Genomic DNA, 25,680 nt, shown 5'->3' with positions numbered 1-25,680 from the left:
ACACTGATTTATTTAATCCTTCAATGGTTTTGACATAGACTCACTCACCCAAGAACTTGCTGCTCTCAGATACGAGCATAACTAGATTCTCCTCCATTCGGATAAGGTCTGGGTTAAGACAACAGGAAAATAAAGAGTCTAACAAGTAAGCAAACTACTTCTGTTGTTTTCTGTGATACCCCATTTTCCCCAGAAAACAAAAGCTGCTTTGTCAGGACCATGCAAACCGTTACCCATTACCACCCCCCCGCCAGGTTCCCCAAAGGGAGTTGGGAAAACAGCTATTAATGCACATGCACCTCAGAACAGTTTTCAGACTTTGATGGCTGTCATAAACACAGCAAATTTCACAGAAGCCTGCCTGCAATGACCTAAGGTGCCAGCCTGAGCTGTGAAGAGCTGGGCACCAACACTAGTGAGCTGTGGCGTGGCCACACATCCCTCCCACAGCTGGGATGCCACAGCCCAGCCCAGCAACAGGGAAAGGAAGGCCTGCTGGGCTCTGCTGCCATGCCACATGCCACTGTCTGTAAGAGAAAAACCACCCTGCTGAAACAATGCTCAAGTGTTTGTGCTGAAAGTCACCCAAATTCATTCCAAATCCTGTCACGGAAGATTTTACCAGAGAACAGTAGCTACAAACCCTTGCTTTCCTCCCTGGGCCATGAGTCTGGGAGACAATGTACCCCAAGCAACAACCCCTCACATGCCCCTGGGCAGCTCCTAGGCAGTTCTATTTATTTACTCTCCAAATTCAGACACAGATTTCCATCTTCTGGCCCAGCAGAGGTTTGGAAACTTTGCTTCACAAGGCTCATGGTTGGAAAGTTTAAATTTAGTTATTCTCCCTCAGCAGGAGGTGGATTCTCCTGCCACGAAGCCCACAGGAGTGAACGTGCAGGATCTGCCAGACCGTTTCAAAAACACGTCTTCATGGTTGCTCCTTATTTTGCCAGTAATGTATCGACATGGGTAGCAAACACAGCTTAACATACACTTATAATTAGCCACAAAATGTAAGAAGCTGGCTTCCAGCTGATATTAATTAGACTAGAATAGTTTACGTAAACTCTTCCTCAGAAAGAAATTAAACGCAAGCCCAAAAGCACTTGCCTACACTTAAAAATGTACATTTGGGCCAAATTCAAACCATGGTAAAACCATCTTTGGAGGGCTGGATTGAACTTCCTTGACACCAACCCTGTGCTAGCCCATTTCACAATACAGCTCTTCTGGTTTGGCTCACTAGCCTCAGAGCCAAGTTTAGATCTTTTGCTTGGGGCCATAGGGTAGCTGAGCCTCCATCCATCTAAACATGACTCAGGCTAAAGCTCCTAATCGTCACAGAACTCCTAAGAGCTATGATTTCTTTCTAAAGATTTCCTTTATAAACTCTGCACAAGGGTAACGTATAAATGAGAAACGTCTGCAGCTACTGAGAAAACACAGCATTTGTCCAAGTTCAGGGAAAACCAGCCCCCCACTCTGAAATTCTCTTCCTCCATTTCAAGCTTACTTCTCAGAAGGACAGAAAAAAGGCTTTAACACAGCCCATTGAACGAGCATGTCAACAGAAAATGTGCTCTGCTTAAACAGACTCAACAACTGAGAAACTTCCAGTAACACCCCCTGGCAGCAGAGAAGTCACAAATGGGTGCTCACAAGCAAGACGTGCCAAGTCTCACAGTGGTCAAGCAACCACTGTTGAGGCAGCACATCCCTTGTGAGACCAAAACCTAAATTATAATGGCACATCCAAGCCATAACCCTACAGAAAGGAAATTACAGCACAGTGCAAGAATTGACTTCTTGCAGAAAATGGCTGCAGTGTAGACAAGCTCCTCAACACAGCCTGTGCATGACAGCCACAAACTGCAGAACTCTGCCCTGCTGATCATGAAGTACTTGCTCTGCACCATCCCCTCATTAGAAGCATTAGGGGAACTGCTGTTTGGTACCACCACCCCTTCCCCCTCTCACCCTCAGGTTGATGGGTATTCATGGCTTGCAGACAAATTAGACAGATTGGTCTTCGTTTGCACCATTACAGCCCAAGCTTTCTGCAAAAAATCTCGTCCCATCCCCTGCCATCTTTCCCAACCCAGAGCATCACAGAAAACTTACTTTTGAAACACAGAACAAAACATTGCATTTATTTTGAGTTCTCCCTCTATGCTGGAGTTTAGCTTGACTTCACAATTCATTATTAAAACCATTCTGCAGCAACATCTGCAGGGAATTATGTAAAGTTATCTCTGTGCACTGCCAAGCCAGTCTGAGGTTCACTCTTGCACTCACACCATCTGTAAAAATTAGGCAGTGCTTTAGAGCCTGAGTTAACCCTTACAGGTGCCCCGTCTCTCAGGCACTAAAACTCTAATGCTGATGTGGCATGCATGTCTAGACTGAGACTCCCAAACCCTCGTCTCTGAGAAGGATTTAAAGGGAGTTTGAGCTTCACAAAGGCACAAAGGGAGTTGCAGCCACTGTGTCCAGACCAAGTTCAACTTTGCTGCATTACTCCAACTGTCTTAACACTAACCCAAGAACATAAATTTTTAAGGTAGGAGTGCAATTTTGTCCTCATGTATGTTGCTGCTTTGGTTGGCATCTGTCAGCAACAGCCAAGATATCTCCCTATTCACCGAGTCCACCTAGGCTCAGATAACTCCCAGGCATTTCATAAGTTACCAAGAAATGACCAGTTCCACCTGACAGGCATATAATGCACATGACAAGATGGTGATTGCAAAATGGATTGGTCACACTGGGGAATGACTAAATGACAAAAAGACTTGGATTCTAAAAAAATCATGTTCTTGCTTATAATTGTATTCCCAGTCCTGTTCCTGAAAGGCTTTTGCAAAAGCGAAAGAATTAAGCAAATGTTAACCACAAAATACACCACGGGAAACTACTGGAACATCGTTAAAGGAGTATATTTTTAAGCCACTTTTGCTCATGTTTGTATGCATCCTTACCCATCCATACTTGGATGGATGATATACACCCAACAGGAGAACAAGCTATTCCCATTGAAGCCTGTCTGATCATAAGATGCTACAAAACACTTTAAATACATAAAATTGCAGGATCATGCTGAACTTCGTTTTCTAATTCTCTCCTCAACCATTAATTTCTCTATAAACTTTGATTGTCATTTTATGAGCTTAACTAAAGTAAACAGGACTGATAGCACCACTGTAAAAGGGCATGGTTATTTCTCCAGCATGAGTAGACTACACATTCTTCTAAACAAATACTTAAGCAACACTCCACCTCTCAAGAGTCTTGGAAAAATCCCACTCAAGCAGCAGTCTGGTACATTTGACACATGGTCTATGGGCTTCAGAGAGCCGTTCATTATTAAGTCCTTCTGCCTTGGAACTCTCTTGAGAGGTTCTTTTGATCCAACAACATAAATTGTCCTACAAGGCTGTACTAGGTACAATTAGGTCACTTCCAGACCAGTCCCACAGACCCTTTCATCCCAACAGCTGATTACTTCCCTTCAGAGATATGATCTACTTCATTAAAACCAGCTAAGATAAGGGTGCTGCTGCGCAGTTGAAGGCACTTGCTTTTTCCACCCCTCCAAAGCTCTGGCCCCACAGTAAATATATATTTGATACACACAGGGCATTCAGTTGTAATTGCCTCTGACAGACCTCTGAAGAATATGTAGAAGCAGATGTATAAAGGCACCAGAAGTAGCTTTTATAAGAGGGATTCTGCAGTAAGCTTATTCTCACACTCACTTCCTGTGTCTGCCGTTAGACACTACCATTGTCCATGCTGGCTCTGCTCTCTGTAAAAGGCTTTTTCAGTCCCACACACTTGGAAAAAGCACAAGGTTGAAACCACTAAATTCATATGAAGGCCAGTGTCCAACTGCTGAGAGTTTTATTCTTACAGTTCACAGAAGAGGCATCTTTAAATATGGAGATAGATGCAAGAGGTCTTTCTAGCACAGAGCTGACTGCAGTTTAAGGTACAGAACTCCGTGAATGACTCAGTGCAAGGCAGACTAAGGCTCTCATCTTAGGATGAATTTTTAAAGCTGGTGAAATATTAAAGGCAGCTTTCACCTCAAAACACATAATGTTTCCCAGCCTGTGTGCACTGCAGATTACACTGCAGCCACCACTCAACCATGGAGCAATGTTTGTCTTGTTTTAGAGGCGAAAGTGGGGCCCAAAGACATGCCCCAGGAAGAAAGATGTTTCTGGAGGACATCCTACTCAAACACAATTAAGATCCACAGCACACGTACACAGCCTTTTGTGTGCCACATATTTATGGGCCATAGAAGAGGGTTCCAGAAAAACCACGTATTATGATCCTTCCAGGCAGTTCATGTCCTAGAGCTGGGAGTGTGGTTCATATGGGAAACCCCACTTCCAGTAGGAAGTGTTGAAACCCCAAATGTCTGTGCCTGATTGCTCTGACATTGAAGAGTGAAGGCTGTTGCCTTCCAATTACTGTGGTTGCACTCTAGGTACTAAATCCTGCTTCAGGAACTTAGGAATAAAATGCACACCCCACATTACTGCTTAACACCCAAGAGGTTTCTTAATTTGCTGCTGAAATACCCCAAGAGCCCACAGTGCTGTGATAGAGCAGAGCTGTTGGCTCTTTCATGTAAGAGAAAAGTGAAAAAAGGATCACACCTGTTCTTCCTTTCCTGGTAGCCTGGCATGGGAATTTGGAGATTCTATATGGGTTATGAAACAGGTCTTCTACCAGAGTGTTAAAAAAATGAAGAACTACAAACTCTGTCTTTTTATTTTTTTAAAGAGTAGTTTTTGTTTAAAGAAGATAATTAAGATTTAAAAGGTAATAAGCCAACATTTTGTCCCTGGTACCAACAACCCCAATATCTAAGGATATACCTTAGAAACCATACACCTAAACAACAGTGGTCACACGGCCACAGGCTAAAGTCTTTTCACCCAGCTATCCTCCATATTTAAAACTGAGTAATAGTTATAATATTCAGTGAAGAGAGTACACATTGAAGGAGGATGAGAGGCTGCACACTCTGGTGCCTTGTGTTCAACTAAAAATTTACAGGTGTCCCTAAAAAAATGTAACAGAAACTTGACCTTAAGAGCATCACTCTGGAACCCTGACAACCCAATGGACACATGGACTGCCCTGGAAACACTTTTCTTTCCCTCCTTAGGGAGGGTCTGAAAGCTGAGTTATGTTCTCATCAGAGTACAGGCTGCAGCAGTTTTTGCTTAATTTGTTGATTGAAACAACACTTGAGGGCTTCCTGAGGAGAGGGAGAAGATGAGGAGCAGGGGGAGGTGGAGACTTCTGCAAGGCTGAAATTTGTTGACATCATTTTTTGGCTATTAACAGGACAGCATTTTGCCTTATGGAGCTAAAAGTTGGAACGAAAGGCCAAGAGCTGAGACCACAGTTTGCTTTCTCCACCAGTATTTGATAGTAACTGCAAATGCTTAGGGCTCAGCAGCAGCATAGGGAATTGTAGTCCTTTAGGTGTTACTAAGCACAAGGAAAACAGAAGCAAATCCCAGCGTTTGGGTGCTGTAACATACGCTTCCTGCAGTGACTGGTTATTAACTAGTTGGATTTGCTGTCCTGCTCCTTCCAGTCTGTCTTCTTCCTACACTCCTACTGCCAATCTTGTGACATTTGTAGACAGAGACTTCTCAGCTGTGCTGTTAGCAAATCCCATTGCTGCTATTCCTACAGCTGCAGAGCTGGCTGGCATGGAGAGAGCCCACTACATGTGAATAAACATGCCAGTTAATGGTGCCACACAGGCTCTTCCTGGGCCCAAATCGCAGACTAGGTGTGCACGTAAGTGATTGATACGGAGTCCTAAAGGGCATCACAGATTCTGGCTGAAATATCTAGCTTGCTCAAGTTGGTGTCACATCACGTTGTATGCATAAACACACATGTATCCATGTGGAAATTCACACCCTGATCTCTGCAATCAAATACAGATTATCCCTGTCTACTGCTAGAATTGGAATTGTGTTTCCTTGTACTCTTGGAAAAAACAGAAGTGATCAGAACATGGGAAAAGTTCATGGGAAAAGAGAAAACTGGATAATATACAACTCAGCTCTAATACTTTATGGGTTACATCACTAGCAGAGACGATGGATATTCCGAGTATTAGACAACTAGGAAATACCACATTACTGTACTTATTCAAATCTTATAAGCTAGTAGGCAACAAGCCTTCCAGAGGTGCACATTTGGCAAAATACTTACATATTTATCTCTCATTAGAGTGACATGCACTTTTTGTGTTCGTGTGTATAGGGAGTTGTTCAAGTACAGCACACAGTTGATCTTTGTGTTCTGATAATACAAACTGATAGTTACAGACTCCAAGTGCTGGATCTGCAGCTATTTGCTATGGCCCAATTGTTACCCAGGGGCTTCCCCTCCCTGTTTAAAAAATGGCCTCAGATTTGTGTATTGACACAGCTGGAAGGAAGGAATCTGCCAAACACGTTCTCTAGAATTGGCACGTACATCCACAAAGCCATCACATAATCCAGTACAAATTACACATTGTGCTCTTAAAACAAGGGAAACAACACTTTACCTATATCAACAGATATGCAAAAGTCATTGACATTGCCTGTAAATCCCAAATCAAGTCCCATCCCATTCCAGGTCACCAGCTTCTCTTAAACTGTGAAGTACTCCAGTCTCCTCAAGACAGGAGAAGATGAAAGCACCAGTTGCTAAGCCTGCTCATGTCCAACTTCAAAACACACACAGACAACATGCCCAGGGTGTTGGCCAGCATCCCCAGACCTCTCACTTAAGGGGATCCACGGAACAATCAAGTCAGCCAGTTCTACAGGTCAGTCAGCACCCAAGAAGCGGGAAAAAAAAAAGTTTTCCAAGGCTCTAACATCCTAATGCCTGCTAAAAATAAATTTAAAATAATCTTTCCCTTCCTGCTTTACTTTCATGAACACCTAATGGTGAAACTGTCTGTGCAATGTCAGCTGCATTCCACATAGTCCAATGTATCTGTGTATGTCCAACCCACAGTACCAACTCAGCTATTACAGAAAATACCTGGTTACTGATCACAGATTTCCCTTTTTTTTCCCCCCCATCGGATCCATTTGGATGCTACATTTCCTGTCTGACCTCAAGTTCTGGTTATACTATACATCTATTTTCACCTTCCCTTGAATTCTTTTCTCTTAGGAAGTGACAGATTTACACTGATACTTCAAAGATGAAGTCTTTGCGATTTCAGTATCCATAAGGCAAGGTAAGATAGTGGAGATCACACAGACTGAATAGCTAGTACAGAAAGTTCTGCATTAAGTCTCCATGGGCAACAAGTGGTACTGGAGGGTCTTTATTTTTCTTCTTTCCCTTTCCCTAAGGTTTTGTTTATTTCAGCAGGTCCCAGAAGTTGACCAGTGAGGATACTGTCTGCTGCTAACATCTTCCAGTACAGCCTTCCTGATCATGGGAAATTCCTGGGATACTTTCCTTCCTTCATGTTCAATTACAGCCCAGAACTATTAACTTTCTCCTCCAAAAGGACCTCTGTCCTACATCTCCTTTTGTATTGCTATTGTTACAAAGTGGCTTCTCAAGTAAGAAAGTTAAGCAAAAAATCCATCTCCCACCCTCCTTAAAGCCTGCCTCTCCCCATCTCTTCTCCAGCAGCCCCTCATTGAAAGGTTGAAATCTATAGACTTGAGGTTTTAACGAACCCATCAAACTGATGCTGTTACCATGTTGACATAAATCAGTAATTTACAAAAGCTCCCAACCACAAGTGGGTTTGGCTTCGGTGCGAAGAGAGGAGGGTTCCAGCAGACAGGGCAGAATATACAGAAATCTGGTGGGCAAACCCAACCCACAACAGAAAAATAATCCACTGCCTTCAGAAAGACTGTGCCAGCATAGTCAGTGCCTGCAGCAAATTTTCCAGAGCCATGAACAACTGATTACAGTAAAGGCATGCAAACAGATGGCTTTCCACCCCACGGGGCATGGGGAGCTCAGCCCGTGAAGCCAAGGGAGACTCTATTAGTCATGACCAGTTGTATTTTCTGTGGTCAGCCAATGGGGTGCGACCATCAAGCTCACAAGTAATTTCCTTTACATTCACAGGACTTAATCTTAAAGAAAACACATTTTGTGTCCAAGCTTTCTTTAGGAAAACATGAATAAGCTTTCAAATGGGCCTCATAGTAATCTTGTCCAAAGATTACAAATTACTTCCTAGTGGTTTAAAAAGTTACAGACCCCCAACCCCAGCTGATAGGAAATGGCCTTCACAGGCAGCAAAGAATGGCCAATATTTACTTCCCATACAAATTGACAAAAGTTGCTTTTGTTTAAATTTCTTATTCTGAAGTCTGTAGAGAATGTGGTGTCAGTTGCTAACTGGGAATTTCTCATAACCACACAGAATCAGAAAAAAAGAATCTGAGAATTAGGAAAAAAACCTAGCAGAGTACCAAACAGCACTGCAGGTGCTAGAGTCAAGATCATACAGGAATTCCGTATTTCATTTAAAAACACATTTTCTGCCTCTGAGGCACACTTTGGTTACGTCAGGATGGAACAGAGCAATGCTACATAAGAGCTTGAACAAATGAACAAAAGCTACAGAACATCCAGCAGAAATCTGAGGATAAAGCAATCAAACAGTGATATTAGTTCAATATGAAGCACAGCTGAATCACCAGATTAAAAATGCCAGCTTTTACAAGTAGCTTTTGTGGGATCCTTCTGAACCACAATACTACTCCTAAAGGAGCAGGGACACCTCGGTTTGCTGTAGCACCACTCTGCAGCACTCAGATAACCATCCCACAAATGGCCATTTCCATGTCCTGGCTGTTCCTTAAAGCTCTGCTGTCCAAATACAACTTCTGTCCGGCTCTAGTTATTAGCTAGATCTGGCGAGATCGTAGCCCGGATGGTATCTTATCACAAACACTGATGTAAGCCAAATCCAATGCTCTGCTCTCTCTCTGACACTGCTTCATTGCCTTTCTCCTGAGTTCCATTCAGGCTACGTTTCTGCAGTGACCCCGGGAGCTGAGCCTCAAAGAGCTGCCTGCACACGGCGGCAGGAAATGACAGCTTCGGAAATGAGTACCAGAGTGATGAATAGCTGGCAACCAGAGCAGCCAGTGCGTTAGTGCACTGCCAATTAATAACCTACATTGTACTGAACAGGGACATACATGGGCAAGAGTATCACTGACACGCCCCAGAAGAGATTACAAACCCAATGCACTATTTTCTGAAGGGTTTTTTCAGGCTTGTCTAAAATTTAGAAACTTAGACTTGTTACTATATTTTCTTCAGTGTGAAGCTGAACTGGTCCCATTTGGAGCAGATTAAGGAAAACTGGAAGAAAAAAAAAAGAGAAAAAGATTTGCCTTTTATTTTTATTCATCATGAAGGCCAAGAGAATGAGAACAGGCTATGCAGGTGAAACAGAAGGGGGTATTGATCTTCAAGGAAGGGGTAACTGAGATCATCCATGTAGACTTTAAAAGAACAAGCAGGAATAACTGGGGTATCTGTATCCATCAGCTCTAACAAGAAGGTGCATCAGCAGCATAAGAAAAGAAGGTAAATATAGTAAAGTTACTGAGGCAAAAAGCTCAGGTAAGATAGCGTCCCCCGGGCCAAAAACCACTTTTACACTGCAGAAAACACTCTCCACACAGCCAAGTAACTAAGTGTTAATTACTGCGCATTCTGGCTTAGTCTCTGGATACAAAGGCTACACACTGGCTCAAGCACTTCTGCAGGGGTTTTGCTTACATGGCAGTAAGCACATGATTTCCCTGCAGCTTCCTTGGTTGCCTCACCTGGGACCTTGACTTTAAAGACTGATGTTTAGACTTTGGTTGCTTCTTACAGACTGGAAAGGCAGTCTAGACTCAGAGCAGAGAATCGCTGTCTAAAGAGACCAGAAACAACTCACTGAGTTAGTCTTGCACTATGGGAACATCAACAGCAATGCTTCTATTAAAACCTTTCTTATGGAAAAGGGCCATGCTGTCGGCAGCTTCAGATGCTGGTCTCCCTCCAGGAAGGTACTGTTAAGTGCACAATAAGTCAAAGTCCCAATACATAAACATTTTCATTTTCTGACTCTCTTTTCTGTCTCCTGCAGCCTAAACAAAGCCAGAGCAGGCACTAAGCACAGATTTGCTGGCAACAATCAGGGAAGCTGATCTTCTGATGCTAAATAAAGGTTAGCAAGGCAAATTAATGACGTGAGATACAGAAGAGCTGTCAATCTCCATACATTTCACGGAGCTGAGAAAAGACAAATAGATCATTGTGAGGCTTATTCCTTTCCATTAGGAATAAATCAACCATGAAACAAGGGCAAGAGTAATGCTGTCCTTGGGCAAAAAGCTGAGATTTGCAGACCCTCCGTTACAAATACACATGCATTATACAATACAGCACCATTTAAACTAAATAAGCAGCACAGTAAGGGATTACCTAAACCTGTTAGACAGATGATATAGAGGCACAGTGTTTATCTTTTCGACAGGGAGTCACTTAAGCTTACCCTATGAGTGCATGCTAGATTAAACCCTTCCCACTCCCCAGCACAAGGCTACCAAAAGAGGAAATGCTGGACTGCCTGTAACTACCCCTGGCCAGAGCCTGCTGCAAGTGCTATACTTTCATGTATCTCCTGCTATTCCCCAATCGCTCTGAAAACCTTCAACAGAAAACCTTCAGTTCAGGCATTTTGCAATCTTGCACTTTTCAGGATCTCACTCTTGGCAGATTGATGGCTCTTTTAGGGGTCCTTTTGGGGATTTTTTTTTTCCTTATTTTCTTTCCCTTGCTCTCAAAGCACATTGATTTCCCCTTTTTGGTCAGTGATGGAGCACAGAGGCTGCATATTCACTGCTGAGAAACTGAGAAAGAGGATGGTCCTACAGCCGGGGAGCTGGCCCAGCTTTGGGGAGCTCTCCATAAGAGAGCTGAGAACCAGACCAATTCCTTATGTGGGAGGAGTTTTTCCCTCCCCAGTTTCCAAGTCTTAGTTACTTCCCTTCCCCTCCTCCACCACCCAGATCTGAACAGCGTTTCCTTTGTCTGTTCCCTATGTAGACTTCCATTCTCTGGAGACGGGGCCTAAATGTCTAGCACAACAGGACCCTGATCTCAGCTGGGCCTTAGGCATTGCCATAAAAAACAAACAGAGATCACAGAAGCATGGCTCTTGCAATGTAAAACAGCCTGGATAGCAAATAAGTCTTTGGATAGGCCTGTTAGCTGACATACTAATTACACTGTTGGAATGCTATGCTTTCACAAAAGCTTGTATGGTCTGAAAGTTTATTCCAAAACATCCCGTTTAGCAACTATGAGTGCATTTGGAAAGGGAGCTGGAGTTCACTGCCATGCTCACAAAGTATATGCAACACTGTACCTCCAGCAAGACCAAGGAGATTTCTAGCACACGTTAGGATGACTAATGAATTGAAGTTTCCTTGGCATTTTTCCCTCCCAACACATGTGGGCAAGGATTACAGAGTGGAAAGAACCCAGCCTAGGGAGAAGAAAAGTGCATACTCCTGTAGCCATTAAATCCCCACAGGGGAAGGGGTTTTCCCATTTCACTTCAGGGATGTCTACCCCCCTCCCTAGTCTGCATGGGCTGTTTGACACACACACTACCCCCCCAAAATTCTCAGACTGCAGCTCAGCAATATACCGCGCCATGCAGCTTGCAGAAGGCCAAGACCACACATTTTTGGGAAGGACAACCACGACTTCCTTTTACTCACAGATTCCTAACACCAGGCATGAATTTCTTGGTCAGTATTCTGGCTAGCAACTGACACCACCAGAAGGTTCAACATCCTCCTGATGTTCCTCCCTCCCATGTTAAGTTTTAGGACAGCTCTTTTGTGCTCACAAGCCATTTTCATGGAGATTATGCTTTCTTTGGCTGAGCGATTTGTCTTCAATTGCTAATCCAAGTCAGTGAGTGGTGTTGCCCACTACCAACACATGCAGCCTTCCAATGCACCCTGCTAATGATCAGGTTAATCCAGATGCCAAACAATAACGGGAACTGTTTTAACAAAATTTGGAAGTTAAGCTTTACATGATACTAACATAAAAACTTAATTCTCTGTTCTACAAGTGGTTAAATTTGTTGATCCCCTACCAGCATACACCACCTCAATGCTAAGATATGCACCTACTTGCTAGTGCACACATCAAGCTGAAGGAAAATGAAAATTCAAAGGAGACTCCATGTCTTGTCTGTCCTCTTGCATGTCCCAGGCCATTAATGCCAAATCACCTGGCTCACCAACACTGTGCTAATAGCCCTTACCAGACTACCCGTTATGAGGAACACATTTTTTTTCTGTAGCTGATGTTACATAGAGGCTACTCCAGAAACACAAGCACTGGCCATCATTATCTCAGGAATTACCCTACAGGCATCTAACCTGCTTCCCAAGATACGAGTTGAAAATTTATCTGACAGGAAGGCGGAAAGATTCAACCTTGTGACACTTCTCTAATTAGTGTTATTTTTTCTTATTTTTGCTGCCACTTCAGCTTCACTTTTTGCCTTTTCATCAGCAGAGCACACCCTTACAATGAAGGAGCCAATGGAAGTTGAATCTATCTTCAAGCAGAGGTTGCCTGTTTCTAATCTGTCTTCTGTCCAGAGCTGGTCCTCACAACCACAAATGAATGGAGGTCATCATCATTCATGAGATTTCCACATCTAGTTTTATAATTTCAAAAAAGTTCCCCCAGCAGTTTACTTATTTATAAAAACAGGAAACTTTATTTGACCTGGATTATCTGAGTAGGCTCTAGTGCAGGAAAACAGTGAAATGCACCAAGCTGCATACTCTAGTAAACTGCAAGCTTAAGCACTTGGCTCAGATGAGAAGCAGAGCCAAGGAGTGAGCAACATCTTTAAGAGAGAAAACCCCTATCTGTGAGTAGCCACTTGCTTCTTCATCATGGTACCCATCAGGTCTTTAACTCATCACGGCTTTGCACTGTCACTTCCAGTCTCCCTCCCTTTTCCCTTCCAACTATGTCTCTGGCCTTTCGATGAGCCTATGCTTATTAGCAGCTCAGTTTTCAAATTCTGAGCTAGAGCCAGCAAAGAAGATCAGCTTCTCCAGATGAGATCCTAGAAATTAGCTCCACAGGCTTCAAAACAGCAAGGTAACATGCCTTCTCTCCAAACTCAATGAGGATGTGCAAAGGGCGCAGGTATTGCATGGTATGTAAGAAAGAAAAAGCAAGATGAACCCTTTATGACTGTGTCAGAAATTACAAAAGGCACTTCTGACCCAAAGAAATTTAAAATATACCTTGCCTACCCAGCTTAAACAGTAGGCTAGGGTCAGGGAATGGTTTCAGGTTGAAGTTCAAGGGATTTCTTACCTGCTGCCTAAAGCCACCATATCTTTAATGAAACTTTGGTAATCCTATCCAGTTGTGAAGTTAACAAGCAGCAACAGAAGTCAAGAATAAAGGATCCCCACAGTCCTTCCTTCAAGCACTGCTAGCATAACTTAAAGTTTATGTCTCTTTGCTGCACAGTTAAGTGCTGCATTAGGTCTTCAGAATATTTCTGGCCTTTAGCTCCTGAGAAGTATCATTAGGGCAGATCAGTGATTTTCCTATATTTATTTTTAAAACAAAAATAAATATGTGAGCAAAGTGTGACCTCAGATCATTGTTTCTGTGCCTGTAGCTATAGCATTTAAAATGAGATCAATCAAAAGCAAGTGAGATGCCTGCCTGTCTTTAGCCAGAGCCAGAAGTCTCAGGAGCATGACACTTCATTCAGATATCAAAAAGCACTTCTTGCAAAAGAGATGAGGTATTGATTAAAAAGAAAAGCGGCTGATGCATCCCCTGCTCACTCAAGCAAGCTATAAGTTTGAAGAAAAGGAACAAAATGAACTTTGGTTTGACTCCTGTGTGCCTGAAATTACTCTGTGACAACGATTCCCTGCTGCCAACACACACTCTGCTCTGAGAGCAGGAATGACGGTGTCCAAGCCAAACACACACGTGGCTGGAGAGACTCACAGCAAATTAGACAGCTCTTCTTTGTACCAATACATGAAATACATCTGAGGTACCCTGGCCACGTTAAGGGCACATTCCTTGGCTGAGCTAATGCTTGTTGAGCACTGCTGCAGCCACCAGTGACGCTCATCTCTGGAGCACTGACACGGCACTTCCAGCAGCTCCCCAGGATGGCAGATGGAGATCCCTGGGAATGAGACTAGTGAAACAGCCCTGAACCGTTGATATTCTCGCTCAGATTATCTGAATCCCAGTGTAGAAAACATGCCAAAAGCATTCTTACTCTGAATCACAATAAAATGCTCAGTAAGAGGCTGGATTTACAGAAAGCCAGCTCCAAGCAAAGACAGTCCCTGGTCATCAGTGTCACAGTGTCCTGAGGAGTCCACTCAGATCAACAGATAAAACTTTATGTGCAAGTCCAGTTCCAACCTCAAAGTTCAATACTTCAATCATGTTGTGCATCTGGAATCAAGCTGTTGCCACTCCAGACACAGTAACTCTCTAGAGGGTCTGTTCTCCAGAGGCACAGGGCTGCAAATAGCCCATTTATCAAGGTGGGGGTTTTTTTGTGGTTTTCAATTTCTTCTAAAATGTGTTGTTAAGGGTTTTTTTAAGGGAATAGAAATATTATAAGTTGCTATTACAGTGATGGTATCATCTAATGAGAAAATGAAAAGACATCCAATATGGAGTTCCCTTATTATCCATTTCCTTAAATATCAGAACCTTTTTAGTCACTTTATAACTGGCCCATGAAGAAGGTAGGAAAATTAACACTGAAACAGAATTTAATGCCCAAACCCAAATGAAATGTAATGGGCCTTTGGGTTTACACACCATAGCTTTTTCATGGATTTAGCAGAAAAACTTTCAACTGTATACCATGAATGTCCAGTTTAACATTAGTAAATACAAGTTACATCACTGCTCATGTAAATCAGAAGTAATTTGATGGGGCACCAGAAGATTTAAGAAGAGAACAGACATCTCTACCAGCAGGGAGCTCCTGTCCATGCAGCACAGCCTGACTCTAGTCCTCCCTGGCTAGTCTTGCCAGAAGGTTCATGCTTTGCAGTGGTTTCAAGTTTCCAAATCAGAACCTTTGCTGGATTTTCAATTTTTAGACCTCCCCATGCCAGCAGGAGGAAAGGGGGAAAAAAAAAAGATTCTGAAAAATTTTAATTTTTCCAGACTGCATACCAGGTTTAATTCCTTATTCTCTGTTACTATTGTCTATAAGCTCATCTGACAATTTTCAACTCTTCAGATTTACAGCCATTCCTAGCAAAGTATTTCATCCACAAATAAACGCAACCATCCTTTTTCTGAAGGCAAGAGAAAAATATATAGAAAGCACACAGATGTTTGGCAAGTACATCAAAGCTAGGCTAGTCAGTACAAAAACCCTCCCCAAAACCCTTGACGTTCTCAGTGCTTTAACAATACAATCGAATTTTAAATATGAACAGAGGGGGATTCCAAATGGGTACATACCATCTACAATAATAAATTAATTGGAAGTGCACAAAAACTTGGACCACAGAGAGCTGTACACTAAATTAAATGACTTCATGTGCCACTTCATTCTGTGAGAGACCAGGCACACTGAGTCTGAATAAATCTTTGTTTTTCACATTAATATGAAATTAGATTAGGTTGGCCAGTATATCAACTCCTGGCCAGTAGGTATCAACTTACTGTCTTTGGCAAAGACCTGCTCCTGTGTTCTCTGCACAGCTGGAGAAGATGGTACTTGGCTCCTTGAACCCTGCGATTTGCTGCTGTCCCAAGTACAGTCACTTTAGATGCTCTTGGATCTTTGGCGAGCAGAGAGCACTTTACCCTCCAACAAAATTTCATAACTTCAGCACGTAATACCTTTTCCAAGGGAGGACAGATGTGCAGGAGTAGTTTCAGTCTTCCAAGAAGCTTTCCATCAGGATCCTAGTTTTTCTCTGGCTACGCAGTCCGAGAGCATAACCACAGCTCCTGCAAGGCTGAAGACAGGAGGCTGCTGCTCGAGCAGTACCTGCTGCCAGCAGACCATCCAGCTGCCCATTTGCTCCTCAGGTTTGGAGCTGCAGCTGTGAGGAGGCTTGCCAGCACACAGCTATTCCACTTCTTTGTAGAATTTTGAAAAGGGCATTGTGGAAGAATAGTCTGAGCCCAGCTTGTCCTACAAGGGTAATTTCAGCCAGAAGCCATTATGCCAAACATTCAGGTTTTTGAAGGGATAAAGAGGTATCATATGGAATGGGTGGGGGAAGAAGATTTTTTTTTTTTTCAGAATACCATATATTCCAGACACTGTAAAGGGACCAGCAATAATACCTATCTGCACTCACAGATTTGGTTTTGGGTTGTTTTGTTGGTTTGGTTTTTTTTTTTAATTTTGCAATCTTTGGAGAGGAGAGGGGCAAAGATGAACATTCTGAGCTCAAAAAAATTCACTCTTGGCATGCCAAAGCCAGCAGTAGAAATGCCTGGATCTTCCATGGTGGCTTGGATATGTGCCACAGTAAAAGAAGCCACTTTCTCAGTGAGCTCTATCCTTGAGGGAACACACTCCAGATCATTCAGCTTCAGGGAGAAGGGGCTGTTTCCCTTCACCACAAAGAGCCCCAACCTCTATGTGTGTACATGGACTGCCCCTACCCAAACCGCCAGTAGGCCGTTCAGTCACAAACAAATTGTCACATTCCACAGAAAGGTATCAAATCCATGATGATGTTCAAGGTGGATCACTATGGGCAAAATACACTATGGATGTAGAAGCCCCACAAAAAAGCAGAAGGGAGAAGAAGTTGATGGGAAAGATGATGGTTGCATCTCCAAAATACCAGTGGAAAGTCACAGGGTTTCAGTAGGGGCTTGGAGGCTGAAAGCTGAAGGACAGCTACAAGTTGACTTTCCAATAGCTGCATTCACCTTAGGAAATGTTGTTTTTGCAAATTACTATCAGGACACATTAGTTTTTGCTTACTATCCATTTCTTTTTGCCAGGAAACCCTGATGCTGCCACCACATGATTAAGAAGTCACTCAAATTCAGCAGAAACCCGACACTCCAGTGTCTTTGGCTGCAGTCACTCTACAAAGAGCAGTTGGGATCCTGTGACATCTGACAGTTTTCCTCTCCTCCAAGACTGACATTAACCAGAAGTCTCCTATTCAAAACAAAACATCAGACAGAACACAACCCACATTCCTATTTTGGGAAAGTCTGGATGGGTAACCTAGTTTCTCATCTTGAACCCATGTGTAGCTATTTAGGTGTAGTTCAGGAGCCATATGACATTTACAGTTTATTCCTCTGAATGCTAAAGAAAGCTAATAAAAGAGTGAGAATCATCAGCAGAATGTACTACAAAATGTAACACAGAGTAAACTGGAGCAAAGACTGATCATTTCATGATCAGTGCTGCTGCCCAACAAGGACCTTCCACAGCACAGAAGAGAGAACAGTTTTGGGAAACAGCAACTTCATGAGAAGTTGAGAGCTTGAAAAATCCAGTTTTTTGAAGGAAGGCTGGGTATTCTGCTCCTACCTCATCCCAAGCCTGCTCCTCGTTTTCACAAGAAACTGTACTTGGATTTTCCGGAGTGGCTGCCACCTATTCAGGAATCAGTCTTAAGCAGAAATAGTAAGGCTACACTGCTGCCAGTTCTTTAGCCCCTGCTGGGTCATGCTGTAAAGTCCTCTGCCTCTGAAATCCCTTCTACGAGTCTTCAGATTGTAACTTCTGAACACTTTCAGGCAAAATTCCACCAACAAAATACTATTGCTTTGAAACAGAAGAGGGCAGACAAACATCCGAATACAAATTGAAAGCAACTGCTCAAAAGACTCCACTAGTATCTCAACAGTCCTTGACTAGTCAACACCTTACATTTTTATTTTTAAAACCTACTTCTGCCACGGTTCTTGGACCTATTAAACCAGCATCATCAAATTCCACTACGGATTTAGACTTCACAACGTGACTTCACTTCTCCAAGCATGGAGCAAGAGTCTTGTGAGAAGGCTTCGCTTCTGCCAGCATCCACTTCCAAGTTCTCCAGCCCTGGACAGCAGAGAATCAAAACAGGATAGCTGTGTAACAGCCTCCTACGCACTCTGGAGCTTCCTGGCTACTGCTGCCTGGTGAATTTTGTGAGCTGTCAAACAGAGCTGGGCCCATCTGCCTGCCTGCTGGTGTTGAACTGCACGGCCCGGGTCACCACGGGCCACGCCAACGCAATATTCTGTCCTGTGCATGAGACAGGAGGCACAGCTCAGTCATTTCAGGGAAGATTCTGAAGCTGTACAAACACTCAACTAAACAAAATCCTGATGTGGCCCATCCTGAGAGATGGAGAGGTGCACACAAATACCATGCCCAGATGGGCACCCAGTTTTAAGAACTAGAAAGATCAGGGACTAGTTATTGACTTGAACAAAGCTGATATCCAGACCCATTCACTGGCAACACTGTACAAGTCCAGTCAATCAGTTGATCACTGTCTCAGTGCTGGCATTCCTGAATGGAAAGCAGCAAAAGAGCAGAGAAAGGTGGATGGAAAATGTGACCAGAAATGCGACTCATTTTCCTCCTCCATACTGGAAGTTAACACAGACAGCAGAGAGCAAAGGATGGAAAAATTAAGGAACAGAGAAGAGGGCATGACAGAAGGATACATCTGACAAGCAGACAAGAAGAAAGAAGTTAATTTTAACTATCCTTTGCCTTTCAGGCCACACAGCACCTCCCACAACTAATGCACCTGGACCGTTTTCAAGGGTGCTGGCCACACACTGCTCACATAAACTTCATGGGATTAACACTACAGCCTGTGGGATGAATCACTCTAGTATCTTTCTTTTTTTATCCCACATTAAAATCTCAAAAGGAAGAAAACAGTGGCTTGCTCATAACGGATTTTCTGTCTCTACTTTCCAAAACCATGCAAAGGATGGTTACCAACTGGATATGCTACGGCTACAGATACATTACAAAGGAGTATGTAGCACCAAAATAACAGTTCCTGAGTTACTTTACATTGTTTAGCTGTACCGTCTTCTGCTGTTCTTTAGCTATTTGTTGTATCACAGATAGAAGCTGTCTGTCTCCAGTGTGAGCTGGCCATTGGTGAGCATTCAGGGGAACTTGCCTAATTGGGTCACTTTCTCGCAGAAAGGAGGACTTTTCAGCTTCAGAAGTCAAAGATAAATAGTTCTGACCTCAGTTACAGCTTCAGTTGAACAGTGGTGACAAAAGTTGTGACATTTTCTTTCTGAAGAAATGGTTGTTTTTTACCAATCTAGGTCAGACTCAGCTACAGCAACTGAGGCTCTTTCCTGCCAACTCAAAAGAAAAACACGACATAGCAATGGATGGTTTGGTTCCAGAGCTCTACCTTGAAAGTGCAATTCTACTCCATCCACCAAGACCTGATGATGGCACAGCTTTACAGCTACAGAAAAATGTATCAGCATCACATTGTCAAGGTTAAAGTAAAACTTAAGTCCCAAAGAAACACAGGATTTTGATTTCCTTAAACTGAGTAACATGCTGTGTTACATTTCCTTAGATTAGAATATGTTCCTGACAGGAGAAATAAGAGGAGGATTTAGCTTTCACAAAAAGCATTAATCACATTAGGTTCTTGACAGAAGGTATAGGAGATCAGTGAAAAGAACTGAGAGACACAGCAGAATAAATGATACCCAGGAAGGAAGTCACTAATCTCCACCTGCACTCAGTTATCCCCCTTTCAGATCTTCCCCCCATGCACATTTAAGCTTCCACCAAATTTACCTGGGACCACTCAAGTGGTCCATTCAGGAATCTGCTCAAATAAGAGGTAAAGAATAAATAGAGGAGGGATTAAAAGATTTGAGAATATGAAGAAGAATTACTATGTTTGGCAAGTTTCAGCTGTAGCAGATAGTTTTCCTGATGTACCAAGGGCCTGGCACTGCTTGTTCACAGAAGCCAGAGTAGCTCATCTGGCAGCCTGCAGCCATTGCTAAGGTACAGGTGAGTTTGGCCCAGTCACTATTTCAATTCCTGTCACTGCAGTGCCTCCAAGACACACTTACCAAGGGCAAGTGCATGCCCAAGCACTCAGACTCTGCCACATCTACACATAATCAGCAGAAAAAAAAACCAAAACAACAAACCCTTGTGCAACTCAAGTGCACTGTGCAAGGAGGTCACTACACTGGCATTTGTCACAGCATTACAAAGCGTGGCTACATCTCATTGGTAATAGAAGTTTCTCTGAAACCACCAGCTGTTTCCCTCAAATGTCTCTACACAACAATTCCAGGTATCCAGAGCCAAATTTAAACCAGTGACAGCAGGGATCTTGCAAGACATTCCCAGAACCACTCAGATCCTGAGATCCCACATGCACATTCTGCAGACAGTGTCCTTATTGTGGGATGTTGGTTTGTTTGGGATTGTTTGCTGGGGAGTCTCTGGGGTGGCACAGGGAAAGCAACACCCTTTCATGTGGCTGACTCTCAAACCTGGATACTTCTGCAAAAGAGATACTTCCCAGTTCTCAGTGAAGTGGGAAGGTTCCCATGCCAGCCCCAGAAGCTGACTTCTTATTTTAAAGCCAACAGGCTAACAGTCCAGGAAGTGTATAGTCAGCTCTAAAAATACAAAGACATCTGGAATGACCGAGTGTGTAATTTAACTTGTAGCTGGTACAGGAACCAGTTTTGCTTGCTGCATTCAGGAGGAGCAAAAGAGGCATTTTCTACAGGACTCAGTTATCCCATTTGTCTTGCAATGAAAATAGCATCCTATTTCTGGTCATTCTACTTTTATTCAAGGACATTTTGGTCACAGACTACTTGAAGCAAGGGAATAACTTATAAACTCACCCTGAGCACACAGCTGTCCCGTAATTTTGATTCTTCATACTCTGCAGAGCGTTCCTTTCTCAGTAACAGTAAGGAATTTTAGTCAGAATTAAGAACAAAACATCAAAGAAACTGTCCCTCAGACTCCTCCTCCTGTTTTCAGGCAAACAAGCAAGTTTCACCTTCCCTCCCATGAGTCAGTGTGTGCAGTCTTGTCCTTGCAGACATCCAGAAATGCGGACCCTTCAGAGTGATTTCCAGGACACCAAATAAACTGGCCCCGAGTTTAATCCTAGGGTTTGAACGGACAGTGATGGACCTTGCCAAGTTCACATTACCCATCCTAAATCTCCAGCAATATTCAGTTAAGATAAATGGGTTGAGTCTCTCCAAGCAGCTCTGCTTTTCCTCATGCATGGAGGCTTCCAATAACATCCAAAAGCTATGGAAGTCCATGTGGGAGATTAAGTGCCATTTCTGAACTTACCAATGTTCAAAGCCAACGATTCAGGTTTAACGTTAGATGCTGTTCTTCCAACCTTAGGGTCACCACTGCGTGGAGATTTACCCTGCAACCCCCTCCCCATCACTTCCATTGTGTTTGAGTATGACTCACGTTTAGGGCTTTCATAACTTCAGTTTCGGCCCACTGAAATTTGTCATTCCAACTCCATTCCAGGTTTGGTCTCTAAGAGCTATCATTGTTTAAAAGTAGGATACATTTCACCTGCACATATGGTCACGGTTTGAGAGCCAGCACAGCACCTGAAGACCTGGACATCAAATCATGAAGGTGTTACCTTACCCTGGTCAGCACAGATGTGCCTGACAGCATTGGTCTGGCTAGTCAGGCTGCTGCTGATGAGAAAACTATTTCTTTTACCTAAGTATCAAACCAGTCTGATTCTTAAACAAATATATGGCAGGTGTATTAATAAAGGAGCAAAATGAAGCTCAGTCTGCAGCACAAGTGCCCCCAAGCACTGCCCTTACTCTCCAGGGGCTGGGAGACAGGATTGCATTACAGTCCATCCCACCAGCATGCCGACCAGAAAGGGTGTGCATGTGATGGGAGAACTAGATCAGCTGGAAGGCAGTTCTGCAACTGAATTACAACAGCTTTTCAAAGCAACATGTTAGGGCATCCCAGCACACAAACACACTGCAGGGAAAAACAGGAGATACAGACTCAAGCAAGGTCTGGGAAATACTTGCGGTTATCACCAAGATGAAGTTTGACTACATTGCCAATACAACTGCAGTCCAACTTCATTTGAAACAAAGTGATGTCTCACTACATGTGCAACTTTCAGATGAAGTCACACTGTATCAAGATACAAAAACTTGAACTTGCCAATAAATGTAGTAACAAGAAGCCAGCCAGTAAAACAGAGCTCCAAAAAGAGCCCATCTCATCTGCTGCCTCTTCTAGAACCGCTCTGGTTAATCCAGCCACAAGCCAACATCTTTCTATCAAAAAAAAATTAAATTCTCCATCAAGAATGCCAGAAAGTCTGATGTCCCAGCCCAAGGGGGTGGAAGAGCCAACATGCACTCCCCATTGTCAAGCCACCCCCTAAATCTCGTTGTATTATGGCAATCCTAAGCAAGGCAATTACTCCTATAGGTTTTGCTAAATCTGAAGATGGACAGGAAGCTGGTTTGTGGCAAAACTGAACTCTTTTTAACATGAAAATCAAAAGCATGGAGTTATGTTGCTGGTCGTAACTGAAACGCGTCTGCTAATGATTAAAGCTTCCACTTTGCTGCCAAAGTATTATTGGAACTGCTTATTTGCTGTGCAGCTTGGGGAAAAAAAAAAATCTTTTCCATCCTTTATTAATCTTGTCCTCATCTGACACAACAAAAATGCACCATCAGTCTTTTGCTTACTTTGAAAAACAGGCCTGAAAGTCACTCCAAGAGCCAAAGTCTTTGTGTATAATTACTGTCTTGATTAACTAGAACAAAGGGCAGAAAACGTCAGTCATTTGCATTAAATTTAGTATTTTTGGGGCTTATTTAAAGACATCTCATCAACCTGCTTTCTTAAAAGAAACTTGGATATAACAAAAAACTACAAAACCATTCAAAATAAATGATTTTTGGGGCTTTTTGGTTGGTTGGTTTTTTTTAAACAGTCACATCCAAAGGAATGTAGCTCACAAGGTAACTATGGAACTCATTGGAAGGCCTCAGCAATAATACTTATATCTTTTTGGCCCCAGGTAGTTTCTTGCAGCAGTACTGAGCTGGTGACCTATTTGGCTGATATAGGAAACTCAATCATTAGAAAGTTTATGCATTCTAATATGAAAAGCAGATTTTCCTTGGAAACATTTTCCTGGGGCAGGTTTCAGGGTCCCAAAACTGGCAGTGACTGCATAAACAGAGGAGGCAATGAGTAAAGGCTCCAACAGGGGATGCTACGTAATTTTTTTTCCTTTTCAGCCTGCCATGCTGGGCTCCAAACAGGGTATGCAGGAGAAAGGGGGAATGTAACTATCTGCCTGAGCACAAAGTCTCAGCAGAGGAGGATTAAATGAGAAGGGAAAGAGGAAGAAACCTGAAGGCAGCTGGAAATTTCCAAATTCAAGTTTTCAGAGGCCTGGTAGATATCGTACTATTCAGGAGTAGCTGGATGTGTTGTGTGGCAAACTTACAGGCAGCAAAGCCTGTGTGCCATTGCTTCTCCACTCTTACCAATGTGTCCTGTTTGTCTGCAGCTAAAGTGCCCAAGTATATTTATTTATGTACAACTAAGTCTTCAAGTCTATGGTTTCAGTGGCCACATCCCACCCTCTCCCCAGCAGACAAACTAACAGGGCAGTCTCAGAAATCCTGGAACACATTTCATGCCCAGAGCTAGCAAATGTGAAGTCCAGACAGGTTTGTCCCCTCTCCTGCTCTTAGAGGAGATCTGAGGGGTCTCAGCACCTTGGATATGGAGAAATCAAAACAGATGCAGATGAGAAACAATCTTTGCAAGGGCTGACACTGATATTTTTTTTACCCCTTTGAAATACACTTCTTGTGGTCTGAAGACAAGAAAATTCTTCTCACATGCTGAGCTGGCAACTATGTGGGACCTCTTTCAGTCCTGACTGTGTGAAGGCTTGGCCCCAGCAAGTGAGCTTCCTCTGCTGGCACTTGTGAGGCAGGGGAGTTCCTCTCTTTGGGCTCCAATTCCCATTTCTTGAGAAATTAAAGAAACGTAGATGTTCTCCAATCTACAATTAGATTGGAGATGTAACCACAATTAAATGGGCAGTATATTGTTCTACATCAAGCCAGGTGGACGGAAGTTGAAAAGGGAACCTGTTTACTTCAGTGGAGTGCTTAGAAGACAGCATGGAAAAAACGCAGCCCTAGAGATAGATTATTAAATATACTTGGAGACTTCCTAGTCACAGCAATCACCCTTCTCCTGAGCTGTGAGAAACTTAGAGGTGTGGGAGAGTTGTCCCACAGAAGAATGGTATCAGCTAAAGAAAAGCCAAATGAATGCAAAAGTCAAAGTGGTTGGACTTTAGATGTCTCCACAAAATGGAAGAAACCCCTCATAATTGAATTAGCCCTGTCAGAACACCAGTTGCCCAAGATAAAGACAAACAATGAGAGTAAGACTAGAAAAATGAATATAAACCACACACTGTAGCCCAAAACATTTGAAAAAATATTTTCTAGAGAGTCAGTTTCAAACTTGAAGCTATTTTATCGTGTCTTAATCTGGAGAGATGTATCTTTCAAACTGTTTAAAAGTGAACACTACATAAAAGGGATCTGATAAGTAGTATTAAAAGGAGAAGGCTTTAGAGAAACATGACCCCATGACATCTTTTGTGTTCCTATTACTTGTTAATCACTCTCTTCCCTCTATAGGGGAACGAAATGGGGCAGTGTTGCTTTGAAAACAGTAATTTCTTACTACTCTGATACTTCAATTATGAACCCAAGGGAACACCAGCACTAGTTAACTTTTGCAAGGCTTTATAAATACACTGCAGGTCACTTTAATATGACATTGAGCTGCTCCCAAATCAAGTGGAAACCCAGATAACAAAAGCCACAGTCAACAACTCCATCCCAACAGGCATAACATCCCCAGCAGCAGAGCCCCAGACCAGCCAGAAGGTGTCCCAGGAAAGCCTCAGCAGAACAAGGCACTGCAAAGGGCAGAGCTTTAGCAGACAGCCATATTTCAAATGTTCTTAATGAGCTTGTCATCAAGGACGCAAAGCAAATACCAACTGCAATTTGAAGCTGGGCAAAGGCAAACCAAGCAAGGATGTCTTTGAAGTGCAGAAGAGCTTCCCAGAAGATATGGAAATGTCACAGCACAATTAAAGTGACACTCTCCCCTTGTCACAGGTTTGGAACAAATAGCACCAGCAGAAAAGCAGGAGCCCACCTTAATCCCTCGGCACAATCACATAACAGTAGGCATTTCAGAGGTGGCAGTGGAGAACAACCTCATTTTCCACAGTGGTAGAGGACAACTACAAAACAAACAGAGTAAAAGCAACCCTGCTTTGGTTCCAACACAGAGCCTTGCCTTCCAAGCTCTTAAACAGAAACAAACGTCAATTGCCATGTAAGTTATTAAGTGGGGCAGAGGAAGCCATTTAGACATCACAAGATAGCAACATAAATGTCACAAAACATTCATAATTCAAGCATTTTGTTTTATGCAGCAACATCCCAAGCTCAGCTGAGATGTTG

General features: G+C 43.0%; 1 protein-coding gene across 10 annotated transcripts in view; it reads right to left on the bottom strand.

Moving 5' to 3' along the window:
• Window positions 1-25,680, bottom strand: part of SH3PXD2A (SH3 and PX domains 2A) — a 248,717-nt gene that overhangs the window by 38,526 nt on the left and 184,511 nt on the right. The window lies entirely within an intron of this gene.

This window comes from Chamaea fasciata, unplaced genomic scaffold (genome assembly GCF_029207755.1).
Source record: "Chamaea fasciata isolate MVZ Bird 193981 ecotype frontalis unplaced genomic scaffold, bChaFas1.0.hap1 SCAF_9, whole genome shotgun sequence".
Taxonomy (NCBI): Eukaryota; Metazoa; Chordata; class Aves; order Passeriformes; family Sylviidae; genus Chamaea; species Chamaea fasciata.
The sequence above is the reverse complement of the archived record's forward strand: the minus strand, read 5'-3'. Positions and strand labels throughout refer to the sequence as shown.